The sequence below is a fragment of the Pristiophorus japonicus genome, chromosome 19 (assembly GCF_044704955.1).
Source record: "Pristiophorus japonicus isolate sPriJap1 chromosome 19, sPriJap1.hap1, whole genome shotgun sequence".
In the NCBI taxonomy this organism is placed as follows: domain Eukaryota; kingdom Metazoa; phylum Chordata; class Chondrichthyes; family Pristiophoridae; genus Pristiophorus; species Pristiophorus japonicus.
The window spans coordinates 82,040,046-82,057,842 of NC_091995.1; the positions used below are offsets into that span (position 1 = coordinate 82,040,046).

At 45.2% G+C, this 17,797-nt stretch overlaps 1 pseudogene; it reads left to right on the top strand.

Annotated features, from left to right (window-relative positions):
• The window catches only part of LOC139230276 (cytochrome P450 2J2-like), a 42,866-nt pseudogene that overhangs the window by 5,830 nt on the left and 19,239 nt on the right, over positions 1 to 17,797 (top strand).

Sequence of the window (17,797 nt, forward strand, 5' to 3'; positions counted from 1 at the left end):
GCGAGGCAAAAAGAGATGGTAATGGGGAAAGTTAAGAAACAAAAGAAGAGTCTTGATGACGTGTAAATGGAAATGGCAGAATCATTAACTTCTGCCATGGGGGAAAAAATGGGGGTAGAGGTTATGGTCTGAAATTGTTGAACTCGATGTTGAGTCCTGAAGGCTGTAAGGTGCCTAATTGAAAGATGAGGTGCCGTTCCTCGAACTTCCATTGAGCCTCGTTGGAACAGTGTAATAGGCTGAGGACAGAGAGGTCAGAGTGGTGTAGAGAATTAAAGTGACAGGTGACCGGAAGCTCGGGGTCACGCTTACAGACTGAACAGAGGTGTTCCGCAAAGCGGTCACCCAATAAAGTTTTAATGAATTAATTTCATTTTTCCATAATGCCTTGGAAAGTTACTATAACAACAACTTGTATTTATATAGTGTCTTTATTGTAGTAAAATATCCCAAGATGCTTCACAACATTGTTACCAAATAAAATTTGACACCGAGCCACATAAGGAAAAATTAGGGCAGATGATCAAAAGCTTTGTCAAAGAGGTAGGTTTTAAGGAGTATCTTGAAGGACGAGGTAGAGGTAGAGGTTTAGAGAGGGAAGTCCAGAGCTTAGGGCTCAGGCAGCTGAAGGCACAGCCGCCAATGGCGGAACAATGAAAATGTGCAGAAGGCTAGAATTGGAGGAGCGCAGATATCTCAGGATTGTCGGCCTGAAGGAGGTTACAGAGATAAGGAGGAGAGAGGCCAATGGAGAGATTTGGAAACAGGGATGAGAATTTTAACATCAAGGTGTTGCCAGCCCAGGACCCAATGTCGGTCAGCGAGCACAGGGGTGATGGGTGAACGGGGCTTGGTGCGAGTTAGGACACAGGCAGCAGAGCTTTGGATGAGCTGAAGATTACAGAGGGTGGCAGATGTGCATTCACTCAGTGTATAAGTATATTGGCTGGTGTGGAACTGAGCCACACATCAACGATTCTAGATTTGATCCCTGATCTGTGCTGGGTTATGTGAGCTGAGCTAGAGTGACAGAACTATATGGGTGGGAAACAAATTGGGATAGAGTTCCTGTTCTTGATTGCTAATCTAGGTGCTAGCCTTGGGTCATTCCCGCCTCTGAATTCAAATCCCACTCCAGAGAGTTGAGCACATATTTTAGGCTGAATCTTCAGTCCAGTACAGTGGGAGCACTGCACTGTCGGAGATGGCGTCTTTCGGATGAGACATTAAACCGAGGCATCGTTTTCCCTCCCAGGTGGACGCAAACGATCCCACGGCAATATTCGATGGAGAGTAGGGGAGTCCTCCTTAGTAAACTGCCGAAGATTTATTCCTCAACCAACGTCCCAAAATCAGATTATCTGGTCATTTATCCTATTGTTGTGTACAAATTGGCTGCCACTTGTTCCTACATTACAACTGTGACTGTACCCTTCGAAAAGTACTTAATTAGCTGTAATGTCCTCCCAAACTCACTATCCATACTCACACAGGATGCAGAATGGCCACCTCCATCGTGTGATCAGAACGAGTTATAACCTTCAGGAAAGACTTACATAGAATGGCCCAACTGGTCCATGCCAGCGTTTATACTCCACATGAGCGTTCAGTTTCTCCTGAGTTCCCCATTGGACTTATTGGTGATGTTCTTGTATTGATGACCCCAAGTTTTAGTCTCTCACACAAGTGGAAACACCTTCTCTATGTCTACCTTATCAAACCCTTTCTCCCTCGTGTGCTTATCTAGCTTCCCCTTAAATGCATCTATGCTATTTCATTAGAACGTAAGGACATAAGAAATAGGAGCAGGAGTAGCCTGCTCCGCCATTCAATAAGATCACAGCTGATCTGATCTTGGCCTCAACTCCACCTCCTTGCCCGCTCCCCATAACCCTTGACACCCATATCGTTCAATGATCTGTCTATCTACACATTAAATATATTCAATGACCCACTGCTCTCTGGGGTAGAGAATTTCAAAGATTCATGATCCTCTGAGAGAAGAAATTCCTCCTCATCTCCGTTTTGAATGCGCGAACCCTTATTCTGAAACTATGCCCCTGAGTTTTAGATTCCCCTACGAGGGGCACCATCCTCTCTGCATCCACCCTGTCGAGCCCCCTCAGAATCATATTGTTGTGTATGGAGAAAGAGTCAGACTGAACACTGTGAGCTCAAAGTAAATTGTGACCATAGCCTTTTATTGCAGGTCTCCAGAGTGCCTCTCCAACCTCCAGCCTCCTTAAATACCTGTGCCCCCAAGGGATTATGGGATCCCTTGGGACTCCAGGGGATGAGCCCACTGGTGGCTGTACAGAGTAAATACAAGTATACATATATAACACATATATGTTTCAATAAGATAATCTCTCATTCTTCTAAACTGCAATGAGTACAGGCCCAACCTGCTCAACTCTTCACCTCAGGAATCAACCTAGTGAACCTTCCGCGAACTGCCTCCAATGCAAGTATATCCCTCCTTAAATAAGGAGACCAAAACTATATGCAGTTCTCCAGGTGTGGTCTTACCAACACATTGTACAGTTGTCATCTCAACTACTCCCTGTCATAGCGAGTTCCACATTCTCACCGCTCTGTGGGTAAAGAAATGTCTCCTGAATTCCCCATTGTATTTATTGGTGACGTTCTTGTATTGATGACCCCTAATCTTAGTCTCGTGCACAATTGGAAACACCTCGGGAGGGAAAATTTCGATCGCGCCTCATTTGGGGCGGTAACCCAGGCGGAGCGGTAATTTTAGCGCCTTGAAAAAGTTTGTGCCCTCCGCCCCAGAAATTCGTCAGGTTCGGGCGAAGAGCTGACAGGGGTGCTAAATCAGTCGTTGCGCAGAACAGCAGGGGGCACCAGGACTGATGTCAGGATCGCACTGATAGTCAGCAGCCAGGCGCTACTGGTTTGTGCCCCCAGTGAGCCTCTAAAGAATTTTCGGTCGGGGCGCTAAAAGCTGCGCTCCCGGACGGTAACCTCTCACGCTCCCATTAACGTCCCCTCTGGTCACTAACTGAGGCGTTAGACAACCGAAAATCCAGCCCTAACTCTACGTCTACCCTATCAAACCCTTTCATAATCTTAAACACCATTAGGTCACTTCTCGGCCTTCCCTTTTCTAGCGCCTGTGCAATCTTTCCTGATAGGAATAACTCTCAGTTCTGGTATCATTCTTTGCACTTTCTTCACTGCCTCTATATCCTTTAATAAGATCTGGATAAGTGTAATGGAAAGAAAGATGTTGGCTGTTATGAATGAAAGGGTTTTAGTTATGTGGAGGGGAATCTTAACACCTGCATGTTTTATGGTTTGTTTTGAAGAGGACAAAATCTTGCCATGCATCCCGCAAGAATCTGGTGCCTTTAATTTACTCCTGGAATTAAAGGCACCAGATTCTCTATTTTGGGTGTAGTGGGTGGAGCAGGGCTTTCGCCCGCCCCTCCCTCCGACTCCACCCGAATCACAACTCCTGCACGGGGTCCTTGCCAAAACAGAGTCTCTCGATCCACCGCTTCCATCCTCGCCAACTGTCTGAAGCTGAGCCAGTCCGTTCACAACCTCGGTGTTGTGTTGGACCCCGAGATGTGCTTCCGACCACATCCCCGCTACCTCACCAGGACTGCCTGCTTCCACCTCCGTAACATCGCCGGACCCAACCATGCCTCAGCTCATCTCCTGCCGAAACCCTCATCCACGCCTTTGTTACCGCTAGACTTGACTAGGCTGGCCTCCCATCTTGCACCTTCCACCCTACATAAACGTGGGTTTATCCAAAGCTCTGCTGCCAGTATCCTAACTCGCACCAAGTCTCGTTCACCCATCACCCCTTGTGCTTGTTGACCCAAATTGGCTCCCGTTTCGAAAACTTTGTAAATTTTAAAATCATCACCCTTGTTCGTAGAAGCATAGAAATTTATGGCACAGAAGGCGGCCATTCAGCACATCGTGTCTGTGCCGGGAATTGCTCTCAAATCCCTCCATGGCCTCGGCCCTCTCTATCTTTGTAACCACCTCCATCTCTACAAGCTTCCTAATGTCTGCGTTCCTCCAATTCTGAGCTCTTGCGCACCCCTGATTTTCATCACTCCACCATTGGTGGCCGTGCCTTCAGCTGCTTTGGCCCTAAACTCTGGAAATCCCTCCCTAAACCTCTCTGCCCCTCTACTTCTCTCTTTTCCTGATAGCTTCAGCTGTGGCTCAGTGGATAGCACATTTGCCTCTGAGACGTAGTTCGTGGGTTCAAGTCCCATTCTAGGAACTTGAGCACAACAATCTAGGCTGACACTCCAGTGCTGCACTGTCGGAGCTGCCATCTTTCGGATAAGATGTTAAATCAAGGCCCTGTCTGCTCTTTCAAGTGGACGTAAAAGATCCCATGGCATTATTGCGAAGAAGAGCAGGGGAGTTATCCCTGGTGTCCTGGCCAACATTTATCCCTCAATCAACATAACAAAAACAGTTTATCTGGTCATTATCACATTGCTGTTTGTGGAAGCTTGCTGTGCGCAATTTGGTTGCCGCATTTCCCACATTACATCAGTGATTGCACTCCAACAGTACTTCATTGGCTGTAAAGCGCTTTGAGACGTCCAGTGGTCGTGAAAGGTGCTATACAAATGCAAGTCTTTCTTTCCTTTAAGATACTCCTTAAAACCTACCTGTTTGTCCAAGCTTTTGATTATCAGTCGTGATATCTGATTCTGTGGCTCGGTGTCAAAAATGTTTTTATTGATATCGCTCTTGTGAAGCACCTTGGGATGTTTTGCTACATTAAAGACGCTATATAAATGCAAGTTGTTGTTGAGGCAGAGCGTCAGTCTCGAAATGGTTGTCATCGTGTGAGCAAATATCAGTGACTGGAGTTAACCACCTCATTCCTACCCAGTCCCGACCAGTAGGGATTTATCTGTCTGCTGTAGCACGAGGCATCAGATTGCCAGTGAATTATTGGGTCACCGATGTGCTGGGAACTTTTTCTTTGTTCTCAGAAGATGGGTGGAGGAAACTGGTTATTATTAATTATCCACTCTTTTCCCCCTTTCTGCCAGGGATTATCATGGCCCCCTACGGGAAGTCCTGGAAACAGCAACGGAGAATTACACTGACGGTTTTGCGAAACTTTGGTTTGGGCAAAATTGCCTTTGAGGAGAAAATTCTGGAAGAAATCCGCTATCTGACTGAAGTCTTTAAAGCATCAGAAGGTAAGTTCTGCGTTTTATCTCCTTACCTTGTCATGACAGGGTCACAATAAAAGGTTGCCATCCTTGAACGATAAGGGAGTCAAGAGTTATGGGGAGCGGGCAGGGAAGTGGAGTTGAGGCCAAGATCAGATCAGCCATGATCTTATTGAATGGCAGAGCAGGCTCGAGGGGCCAGATGGCTCTTCTGCTCCATTTTCTTATGTTCTGCAGCATTGTCCCAGGAATTGAAGATTGATAATGTGATCAGGGACAGGAGGGTGTGACGACAAGTGAGGCAGCTATGCGGACCCAGGAGGTAGTAATGGAGAAGCCTCAGCCCTTGTTCTTGTCCAACAGTTACCAGATTCTTGCTCCCTGTGTGGATGAGAGCAGGGACTGCAGGAAGGATGAGCAAACTAACCACAGCACCGTGGTACAGGGGGCCATTCAAGTGGGGGGAGTAAGATGAAATGTTGTAGTGGTAGGGGACAATATCATTAGGGGGATAGATGCTGTTCTCTGCAGCTGAGAGCGTGAGTCCCGATGGCTGTGTTGCCTACCCGGTGCCAGGGTTAAGGTCATCTCCTCTGGGCTGGAGAGGAACTTGGAGTGGGAGGGGGAAGATCCAGTTGTCGTGGTCCACGTGGGTACCAGCGACGTAGGTAGGACAAACAAAGTGGTTCTGCTGAGGGAGTATGAGCAGCTAGGGGCTAAATTAAAAAACAGAACCACAAAGGTAATAATCTCTGCATTACTACCTGAGCCATGAGCAAATTTGCATAGGGTAAGATCAGAGAGTTAAACACGTGGCTCAAAGACTGGTGTGGGAGAAATGGGTTTCAATTCCTGGGGCACTAACACCAGTACTGGAGTAATAGGGAGCTGTTCCGTTGGGACGGGCTCCACTTAGACCGTGCTGGGACCAGTGTCCTGGCGAATTGAATAACTAGGGCTGTGGAGAGGGCTTTAAATTAGATAATGGGTGGGTGGGTTCAGGTGAGCAGAAATTTTAAAAGTCAGCGAGCAAGGGGAAGGCAATAGAGCAGGATAGCACTGCGGAAAATGATAACCAGAGTGTGACAGGAAAGGGCAGAATTTATAAACAGAAGAGTGTATCAGAAAGTGGGGTCAAAGCAGGGAAAAATGCTAAAAAAAATAATTAAAAGCTCTTTATCTGAATGCATGCAGCATTCGTAACAAGATAGATGAGTTGACGGCACAAATAGATACAAATGGGTATGATCTGATAGCCATTACAGAGATGTGGTTGCAAGGTGACTAAGGCTGGAAAGTGAATATTCAGGGGTATTTGACAATTTGGAAGGATAGACAGAAAGGAAAAGGAGGTGTGGTAGCTCTGTTAATAAAGGATGAGATCAATGCAATAGTGAGAAATGATATTGGCTCAGAAGATCAAGATGTAGAATCAGTTTGGGTGGATATAAGGAATAATAAGGGGAAGAAGTCACTTATGGGTGTAGTCTATAGGCCCCCTAACAGTAGCTACACTGTTGGACGGAGTATAAATGAAGAAATAATGGAGGCTTGTAAAAAAGGAACGGCAATAATCATGGGCGATTTTAATCTTCATATTGATTGGACAAAGCAAACTAGCCAAGATAGCCTTGCGGAAGAGTTCATAGAGTGTATCTGGAATAGTTCCCTTGAACAGTACGTTGCCAAACCAACCAGGGAGCAGGCTATCTTAGATCTGGTACTGTGTAATGAGACAGGATTAATAAATGATCTCCTAGTAAAGGATCCTTTCGGAAAGAGTGATCATAGCATGGTTGAGTTTCAAATTCAGTTGGAGGGTGAGAAAGTTGGATCTCAAACCAGTGTCCTAAGTTAAATAAAGGAGACTAAAAAGGTATGAAGGCAGAGTTGGCAAAAGAGGACTGGGAAAATAAATTAAAGTGTGGAATGGTTGATGAGCAGTGGCAGACATTTAATGAGATATTTCATAACTCTCAACAAAAATATATTCCAGTGAGAAGGAAAGGCTTTAAGAGAAGGGATAACCATCGTGGCTAACTACAGAAATATATGATGGTATCAAATTGAAAACAAGGGCATGCAAAGTATCCAAGGCCAGAGAATAGGGAAACTTTAAAAAAACAGCAAAGGACGACTAAAAAAATAATAGAGAGGGAAGATAGAATACAAGAGTAAACTAGCAAAAAATATAAAAACAGATTGTAAGAGTTTCTACAGGTATATAAAAAGGAAGAGAGTGGCTAAAGTAAATGTTGGTCCCCTAGAGGATGAGACTGGGGAATTATTAATGGGAAACAGGGAAATGGCAGAGACTTTGAACAAATATTTTATATCGGTCTTCATGGTAGAAGACATGAAAAACATCCCGATAATGGATAATCAAGAGGCTATAGGGAGGGAGGAACTTAAAACAATCACTATCACTAAAGAAAAAGTACTCAGTAAAATAATGGGACTAAAGGTGGACAAGTCCCCTGGACCTGATGGCTATCATCCTAGCGTCTTAAAAGAAGTGCAGAGATAGTGGATGCATTGGTTGTAATCTACCAAAATTCCCTGGATTCTAGGGCGGTCCCAGCGGATTGGAAAACCGTAAATGTAATGCCCCTATTTACAAAAGGAGGCAGACAGAAAGCAGGAAACTTTAGACCAGTTAGTCTAACATAAATCGTTGGGAAAATGCTGGAGTCCATTATTAAGGAAACAGTAGCAGGACATTTGGAAAAATTTGATTCAATCAAGCAGAGTCAGCATGGTTTTATGAAAGGGAAATCATGTTTGACAAATTTGCTGGAGTTCTTTGAGGATGTAACAAGCATAAGGGGGAACCAGTGGATGTGGTGTATTTAGATTTCCAGAAGGCATTCAGTAATGTGCCACATAAAAGGTTACTGCACAAGATAAAAGTTCACGGAGTTGGTGGTAATATATTAGCATGGATAGCGGATTGGCTAACTAACAGAGAACAGAGAGTCGGGATAAATGGGTCATTTTCTGGTTGGCAATGGGTAACTAGTGGGATGCCACAGTGATCAGTGCTGGGGCCTCAACTATTTACAATTTATGTTAATGATTTGGATGAAGGGACCGAGTGTAATGTAGCCAAGTTTGCTGATGATACAAAGATGGGTGGAAAAGCAAGTTGTGAGGAGGACATAAAAAAATTGCAAAGGGATATAGACAGGCAAACTGAGTGGGCAAACATTTGGCAGATGGAGTATAATATGGATAAGTGTGAGGTTATCCACTTTGACAGAAAAAATTATTATTATTTAAATGGAGAGAAATTACAAAATGCTGCAGTACAGAGGGACCTGGGGGTCCTTGAGCACGAAACAGAAAAAGTTAGTATGCATGTACAGCAAGTAATCAGGGAGGCAAATGGAATGTTGGCATTTATTGCAAAGGAGTGGGAGTATAAAAGCAGTCCTGCTACAACTGTACAGGGCATTGGTGAAGCCTATAGTTCACTATGTTGATTCCTGAGAAGACAGGGTTGACTTATGAGGAAAGGTTGAGTAGGTTGGACCTATACTTATTGGAGCTTAGAAGAATGAGAGATGATATTGAAACATATAAGATACTGAGGGGGCTTGATAAGGTAGATGCAGAGAAGATGTTTCCCCTTGCGGGGAAATCTAGAACTAGGGGGCATAGGGAACGGGCAGGGAAGTGGAGCTGAGTCCATGATCTGATCAGCCATGATTTTATTGAATGGCGGAGCAGGCTCGAGGGGCCAGATGGCCTACTCCTGCTACTATTTCTTATGTTCTTATGTTCTCCAGCATTGTCCCAGGAATTGAAGATTGATAACTTGGACACTGCTGCTCGCAACCCAGGAGAGAAAAAAAACATAGGGCCATTTAAAAAAATTATCTTTCTTTTTCATTTTTTATGAACATACGAACAATGACGGACAGGTAAAGGCCCTCTGGTCCATCGAGCCTGTCCCACACAATTGCGATACCTTGTGCATCTACCCCACCCGAAACCATGTGATCTCCTGGGAGAGGTGAAAAACCAGATTAAAAAACCCAGGCCAATTTGGGGGAAAAAATCTGGGAAATCATTCTCCAATCCATCGAGGCGATCGAAACTAGTCCAGGAGATCATGCTGGCCATTAAATTCCCTGTGGTACCTACTTTCTGTAAGAGGTGATCTCCGCCGCAGTCAAAAACAAATCCAACTTCCGGTTGAAGGAATTCAGCGAGTCTGCATCCATCACGTGAAATGGCAACTGGTTCCAGACGTCTACTATTCTCTGGGAAAAGAACCACCTCCTGGCATCCAACCTAGATCTAGCCTTATAAAACATAAATTTGTGACCCCTGGTCCTGGCTAACCTATTTAATTGAAATAAACTGTCAGCTGGAACACCGTCTATTCGCTTCATTATCTTATAAACCTGAACCAGATCCCTCCTAAGTCTACGAACTCAAACTCTTCCATTTATTTGTGAGAATTATGTTTCACTAACGGCCAAGCTTTATCCAAGTGGGTAACAAGGAGTTTAGTCCCTTTCCAATTGACGTGGGAAGGCAGTGCGCCGGGAGCATGAGCCAATGGGGGGACTGTGGGGGTGGGGCAGTTTGAGGCAGGAGGTCATGTGATCAAACCTCCAGGAATATACCCAGCAGAGTTGGCAATCCTAGGTCACATGGTATGGCAGCACTCTGCTTTGGGATTCTTCACTTGAATTTGCTCTGTGTTTCATCCTGAAGACTTGCAGTGCATCAAAGGGCTTCATCTAATCCTAATCAAGGGTTACATCCTGAAACAAATCCCTCCATGACCCCGCAGCTCCCTATCTCTGTAACATCCTCCAGCCCTACAACTATCCCAGATCTCTGCGCTCTTCCAATTCTGATCTCTTGCGCATCCCCGGTTTTAATCGCTCCATCACTGGTGTCTGTGCCTTCATCTGCCTGAGCCATAAGCTCTGGAATTCCCTCCTTAAACCTCTCCGCCTCTCTCTCTGTCTCAAGCCCTATGTCTTTGACCAAGTTTTGGTCCTAACATCTCTGAATGTGGCTCGGTGTCAAATTTTGTTTGATAACGCTCCTGTAAAACGCCTTGAGACTTCTTACTACGTTAAAGGCACGATATAGAATCATAGAAATTTACAGCACGGAAGGAGGCCATTTTGGCCCAATGTGTCCATGCCGGCCGACGAAGAGCTATCCAGCCTAATCCCACCTTCCAGCTCTAGGTCCATAGCCCTGTAGGTTACAGCCCTTCAAGTGCACATCCAAGTACTTTTTAAATGTGGTGAGGATTTTTGCCTTTACCACCCTTTTAGACAGTGAGTTCCTGACCCACACCACCCTCTGGATGAAAAAATGCTCCCTCAAATCCCCTCTAAACCTCCCACCAATTACTTTAAATCTATGTCCCCTGGTTGTTGACCCCTCTGCTAAGGTAAATAGATCCGTTCTATCCACTCTATCTAGGCCCCTCATAATTTTATACACCTCAATAAGGTCTCGCTGGATTTGGACTTTCAAAAGGCTTTTGACAAGGTCCCACACAAGAGATTAGTGTGCAAAGTTAAAGCACATGGTATTGGGGGTAATGTATTGACGTGGGTAGATAACTGGTTGGCAGACAGGTAGCAAAGAGTAGGAATAAACGGGTCCTTTTCAGAATGGCAGGCAGTGACTAGTGGGGTACCACAAGGTTCAGTGCTGGGACCCCAGTTATTTACAATATACATCAATGAGTTAGACGAAGGAATTGAATGTAATATCTCCAAGTTTGCAGATGACACTAAGCTGGGTGGCAGTGTGAGCTGTAAGGAGGATGTTAAGAGGCCGTAGGGTGACTTGGACAGGTTAGGTGAGTGGGCAAATGCATGGCAGATGCAGTATAATGTAGATAAATGTGAGGTTATCCACTTTGGTGGTAAAAACAGGAAGGAAGACTATTATCTGAATGGTGACAGATTAGGAAAAGGGAAGGTGCAACGAGACCTGGGTGTCATGGTACATCAGTCATTGAAAGTTGGCATGCAGGTACAGCAGGCGGTGAAGAAGGCAAATGGCATGTTGACCTTCATAGCGAGAGGATTTGAGTAAGGGAGCAGGGAGGTCTTACTGCAGATGTACAGGGCCTTGGTGAGGCCACACCTTGAATATTATGTACAGTTTTGCTCTCCTAATCTGAGGAAGGAAATTCTTGCTATTGAGGGAGTGCAGCGAAGGTTCACCAGACAGATTCCCGCGATGGCAGGACTGACATGAAGAAAGACTGAATTGACTAGGCTTATATTCAGTGGAATTTAGAAGAATGAGAGGGGATCTCATAGAAACATATAAAATTCTGACGGGATTGGACAGGTTAGATGCAGGAAGAATGTTCCTGATGTTGGGTCACAGTCTTAAGGATAAGTGGTAAGCTATTTAGGACCGAGATGAGGAGAAACTTATTCACTCAGAGAATTGTGAACCTGTGGAATTCTCTACCACAGAAAGTTGTTGAGGCCAGTTCGTTAGATATATTCAAGAGGGAGTTAGATGTGGCCCTTATGGCTAAAGGGATCAAGGGGTATGGAGAGAAAGTAGGAATGGGGTATTGAAGTTGCATGATCAGCCATGATCATATTGAATGATGGTGCAGGCTTGAAGGGCCGAATGGCCTACTCCTGTACCTATTTTCTATGTTTCTAAGTTTCTCCCCTCAGCGTCCTCTGTTCCAAAGAAAACAAACCCAGCCTATCCAATCTTTCCTCATAGCTAAAATTCTCCAGTCCAGGCAATATCCTCGTAAATCTCCTCTGTACCCTCTCTTGTACAATCACATCTTTCCTGTAATGTGGTGACCAGAACTGCACGCAGTACTCTAGCTGTGGCCTAATTAGTGTTTTATACAGTTCAAGCATAACTCCCCAGCTCTTGTATTCTATGCCTCGCCTAATAAAGGCAAGTATTCAATATGTCTTCTCAACCACCTTATCTACCTGGCCTGCTACCTTCAGGGATCTGTGGACTTGCACTCCAAGGTCCCTTTGTTCCTCTACACTTCGCCGTGTCCGACCATTTAATGTGTATTCCCCTGCTTAGTTAGCCCTCCCCAAATTCATTACCTCACACTTATCTGGATTGAATTCCATTTGCCACTGTTCTTCCCACCTGACCAGTTCATTGATATCATCCTGCAGTCTACAGCTTTCTTCTTCATTATCAACCACACAGCCGATTATAGTATCATCTGCAAGCTTCTTAATCATCCCCTCTATATTCAAGTCTAGATCATTGATATATACCACAAAAAGCAAGGGACCTAGTACTGAGCCCTGTGGTACCCCACTGCAAACAGCTTTCCAGTCATAAAAATATCCATCAACCATTACCCTTTGCTTCCTGCCCCTGAGCTAATTTTGGATCCAACTTTGCCCTGGGTCCCATGAGCTTTTACTTTCATGACCAGTCTGTCATGTGGGACCTTATCAAAGGCCTTGCTAAAATCCATATACACTACATCAAACGCACTGACCTCTTCGACCCTCATAAATACAAGTTGTTGTTGTTATTGATGCGATGCCAAAGTGGACTTCTCAGCAAACTTTAGTTTATAGCCATTATGATTAGTGACCATCTCGTTCACCTTTTGGGACAGTTCTCCATTTATATGGGGTTGCTTGATCAGTACAGATTGAGCAGGTCTCCCTCTGGTAGATGTGGATGCTTGACTACATTCACTATCTTCAGAGGCAAGCTCTACAAGACAGGAAATTCCCACTTCCATTGTCTCATAGTTTGCGAATGGGCCAGAAGGTACAGATCAATGATCGTGTCAAGGAGCATAAACAGTTTTCTTATATCTTATATTTGAAAGAAAGAAAGACTTGCATTTATACAGCACCTTTCACGACCACCGGACGTCCCAAAGCACTTTTTGGAACTTTTTGAAGCATAGTCACTGTTGTAACGTAGGATACGCGATAGACAATTTACACACAGCAAGCTCTACAGTGGGACTAGCTGCTCCTGCAGTGGGACGAACTGAGTGGGCCGAATGGCCTTCTTCCATGCTGTAACCATTCGATGATTCGATTCTTTTGAAGTGATGTTGATTGAGGGATAAACATCGGCCAGGAAATATAGAAACATAGAAAATAGGAGCAGTAGTAGGCCATTCGGCCCTTCGAGTCTGCACCGCCATTCAATATGATCATGGCTGATCCTCTTATCTCAACACCATATTCCCGCTTTTTCCCCGTATCCCTTGATGCCTTTTGTTTCTAGAAATCTATCTATCTTCCTCTTAAATATATTCAGTGACTTGGCTTCCACAGCCTTCTGTGGTAGAGAATTCCACAGGTTCACCACCCTCTGAGTGAAAACATTTCTCCCCCGGGGATAATTCCCATTGCTCCTCTTCGAAATAGCGGCCATGGAATTCTTTACGTCCATGTGAGAGAGCATAAGGGGCCTCGGTTTAATGTCTCATCTAAAAGAGCACACCTCCGACAGTGCAGCACTCCTTCAGCACCGCAGTGGAGTGTCAGCCTAGAATTTTGTGGTTAAGTCTCTGGAGTGAGACTTGAACCCATGACCTTGTGACTCAGAGGCGAGAGTGCTACCCACTGAGTCACTGGCTAACATCAATATGGATTAAATGTTGATGGATTGTTAAGTTTGCACAGTGTAGTATTATTCATTAACTTTTTGTTAAGAACCATACTCCCAACTAATGACTTGCTTTGAGAGCCATCATCATCATAGGCGGTCCCTCAAACGAGGATGACTTGCTTCCATAAGAGTTCACAGATGTTTCAGTGAAGGACCCGATGTTCCAGTCCTGAACTCCAATTGAAGGGGTGGAAGTTGCCTGTGCGTGGATTTTTTTAACGTGTGGTGACTGTTGCACATCAGCCACCACATGGACTTGACAGAGTTAGGCTTTTATCCAGTGGCATTGGTTGAACCAGGACGACTGGAGACCTGCTCTGCTGCACGGACCTAGTGCGCACACATATCGCAGTGTGGGCTGGCCCGTGCTGCCTCTGGGTCCTCAGCGTTTCTGGGCCTCGTACCCTCATTCACCGCACTTTTACCTGCGATGTTCCTGGGCCTGGCGCTCCAGCTCTATTTATAGCCCCGACATGCAGTGGTGTTCTCACACAGGGTAACTACCACACATTGTTACATGGAATCAGGAGGCAGATTCTCGCCCCAGGGCAAACTTCTAGTTTCTCTCACTCTGTTGTGCACCGTTGCCAAGTAGAGGCAGGCACTCAAAGGGGGGAAAAAAACTATAGGTTCAGATATGATGGACGCTGAGATAACGTACCCTCCTAATGACTCACCCTTGCTTCGCTTTGCTGGAATGCTAGGTATAGAAACATAGAAAATAGGTGCAGGAGCAGGCCATTCAGCCCTTCTAGCCTGCACCGCCATTCAATGAGTTCATGGCTGAACATGAAACTTCAGTACCCACTTCCTGCTTTCACGCCATACCCCTTGATCCCCCGAGTAGTAAGGACTTCATCTAACTCCCTTTTGAAAATATTTAGTGAATTGGCCTCAACTACTTCCTGTGGTAGAGAATTTCACAGGTTCACCACTCTCTGGGTGAAGAAGTTTCTCCTTATCTCGGTCCTAAATGGCTTACCCCTTATCCTTAGACTGTGACCCCTGGTTCTGGACTTCCCCAACATTGGGAACATTCTTCCTGCATCCAACCTGTCCAAACCCGTCAGAATTTTAAACGTTTCTATGAGGTCCCCTCTCACTCTTCTGAACTCCAGTGAATACAAGCCCAGTTGATCCAGTCTTTCTTGATAGGTCAGTCCCACCATCCCGGGAATCAGTCTGGTGAATCTTCGCTGCACTCCCTCAATAGCAAGAATGTCCTTCCTCAAGTTAGGAGACCAAAACTGTACACAATACTCCAGGTGTGGCCTCACCAAGGCCCTGTACAACTGTAGCAACACCTCCCTGCCCCTGTACTCAAATCCCCTCGCTATGAAGGCCAACATGCCATTTGCTTTCTTAACCGCCTGCTGTACCTGCATGCCAACCTTCAATGACTGATGTACCATGACACCCAGGTCTCGTTGCACCTTCCCTTTTCCCAATCTGTCACCACTCAGATAATAGTCTGTCTCTCTGTTTTTACTACCAAAGTGGATAACCTCACATTTATCCACATTATACTTCATCTGCCACGCATTTGCCCACTCACCTAACCTATCCAAGTCACTCTGTAGCCTCATAGCATCCTCCTCGCAGCTCACACTGCCACCCAACTTAGTGTCATCCGCAAATTTGGAGATACTACATTTAATCCCCTCGTCTAAATCATTAATGTACAATGTAAACAGCTGGGGCCCCAGCACAGAACCCTGCGGTACCCCACTAGTCACTGCCTGCCATTCCGAAAAGTACCCATTTACTCTTTGCTTCCTGTCTGACAACCAGTTCTCAATCCACGTCAGCACACTACCCCCAATCCCATGTGCTCTAACTTTGCACATTAATCTCCTGTGTGGGACCTTGTCGAAAGCCTTCTGAAAGTCCAAATATACCACATCAACTGGTTCTCCTTTGTCCACTTTACTGGAAACATCCTCAAAAAATTCCAGAAGATTTGTCAAGCATGATCTCCCTTTCACAAATCCATGCTGACTTGGACCTATCATGTCACCATTTTCCAAATGCGCTGCTATGACATCCTTAATAATTGATTCCATCATTTTACCCACTACTGAGGTCAGGCTGACCGGTCTATAATTCCCTGCTTTCTCTCTCCCTCCTTTTTTAAAAAGTGGGGTTACATTGGCTACCCTCCACTCGATAGGAACTGATCCAGAGTCAATGGAATGTTGGAAAATGACTGTCAATGCATCCGCTATTTCCAAGGCCACCTCCTTAAGTACTCTGGGATGCAGTCCATCAGGCCCTGGGGATTTATCGGCCTTCAATCCCATCAATTTCTCCAACACAATTTCCCGACTAATAAAGATTTCCCTCAGTTCCTCCTCCTTAATAGACCCTCTGACCACTTTTATATCCGGAAGGTTGCTTGTGTCCTCCTTAGTGAATACTGAACCAAAGTACTTGTTCAATTGGTCTGCCATTTCTTTGTTCCCCGTTATGACTTCCCCTGATTCTGACTGCAGGGGACCCACGTTTGTCTTTACTAACCTTTTTCTCTTTACATACCTATAGAAACTTTTGCAATCCGCCTTAATGTTCCCTGCAAGCTTCTTCTCGTACTCCATTTTCCCTGCCCTAATCAAACCCTTTGTCCTCCTCTGCTGAGTTCTAAATTTCTCCCAGTCCCCAGGTTCGCTGCTATTTCTGGCCAATTTGTATGCCATTTCCTTGGCTTTAATACTATCCCTGATTTCCCTAGATAGCCACGGTTGAGCCACCTTCCCTTTTTTATTTTTACGCCAGACAGGAATGTACAATTGTTGTAATTCATCCATGCGGTCTCTAAATGTCTGCCATTGCCCATCCACAGTCAACCCCTTAAGTATCATTCGCCAATCTATCTTAGCCAATTCATGCCTCATACCTTCAAAGTTACCCTTCTTTAAGTTCTGGACCATGGTCTCTGAATTAACTGTTTCATTCTCCATCCTAATGCAGAATTCCACCATATTATGGTCACTCTTCCCCAAGGGGCCTCGCACAATGAGATTGCTAATTAATCCTCTCTCATTACACAACACCCAGTCTAAGATGGCCTCCCCCCTAGTTGGTTCCTCGACATATTGGTCTAGAAAACCATCCCTTATGCATTCCAGGAAATCCTCCTCCACCGTATTGCTTCCAGTTTGGCTAGCCCAATCTATGTGCATATTAAAGTCACCCATTATAACTGCTGCACCTTTATTGCATGCACTCCTAATTTCCTGTTTGATGCCCTCCCCAACATCACTACTACTGTTTGGAGGTCTGTACACAACTCCCACTCACGATTTTTGCCCTTTAGTGTTCTGCAGCTCTACCCATATAGATTCCACATCATCCAAGCTAATGTCTTTCCTAACTATTCCATTAATCTCCTCTTTAACCAGCAATGCTACCCCACCTCCTTTTCCTTTTATTCTACCCTTCCTGAATGTTGAATACCCCTGGATGTTGAGTTCCCAGCCCTGATCATCCTGGAGCCACGTCTCCGTAATCCCAATCACATCATATTTGTTAACATCTATTTGCACAGTTAATTCATCCACCTTATTGCGGATACTCCTTGCATTAAGACACAAAGCCTTCAGGCTTGCCTTTTTAACACCCTTCGTCCCTCTAGAATTTTGCTGTACAGTGGCCCTTCTTGTTCTTTGCCTTGGGCTTCTCTGCCCTCCACTTTTCCTCATCTCCTTTCTGTCTCCTGCTTTTGCCTCATTTTTGTCTCCCTCTGTCTCCCTGTATAGTTTCCCATCTCCCTGCAATATTAGTTTAACTCCTCCCCAACAGCACTAGCAAACACTCCCCCTAGGACATTGGTTCCGGACCTGCCCAGGTGCAGACCGTCTGGTTTGTACTGGTCCCACCTCCCCCAGAACCGGTTCCAATGCCCCAAGAATTTGAATCCCTCCCTGCTGCACCACTGCTCAAGCCATGTATTCATCTGCGCTATCCTGCGATTCCTACTCTGA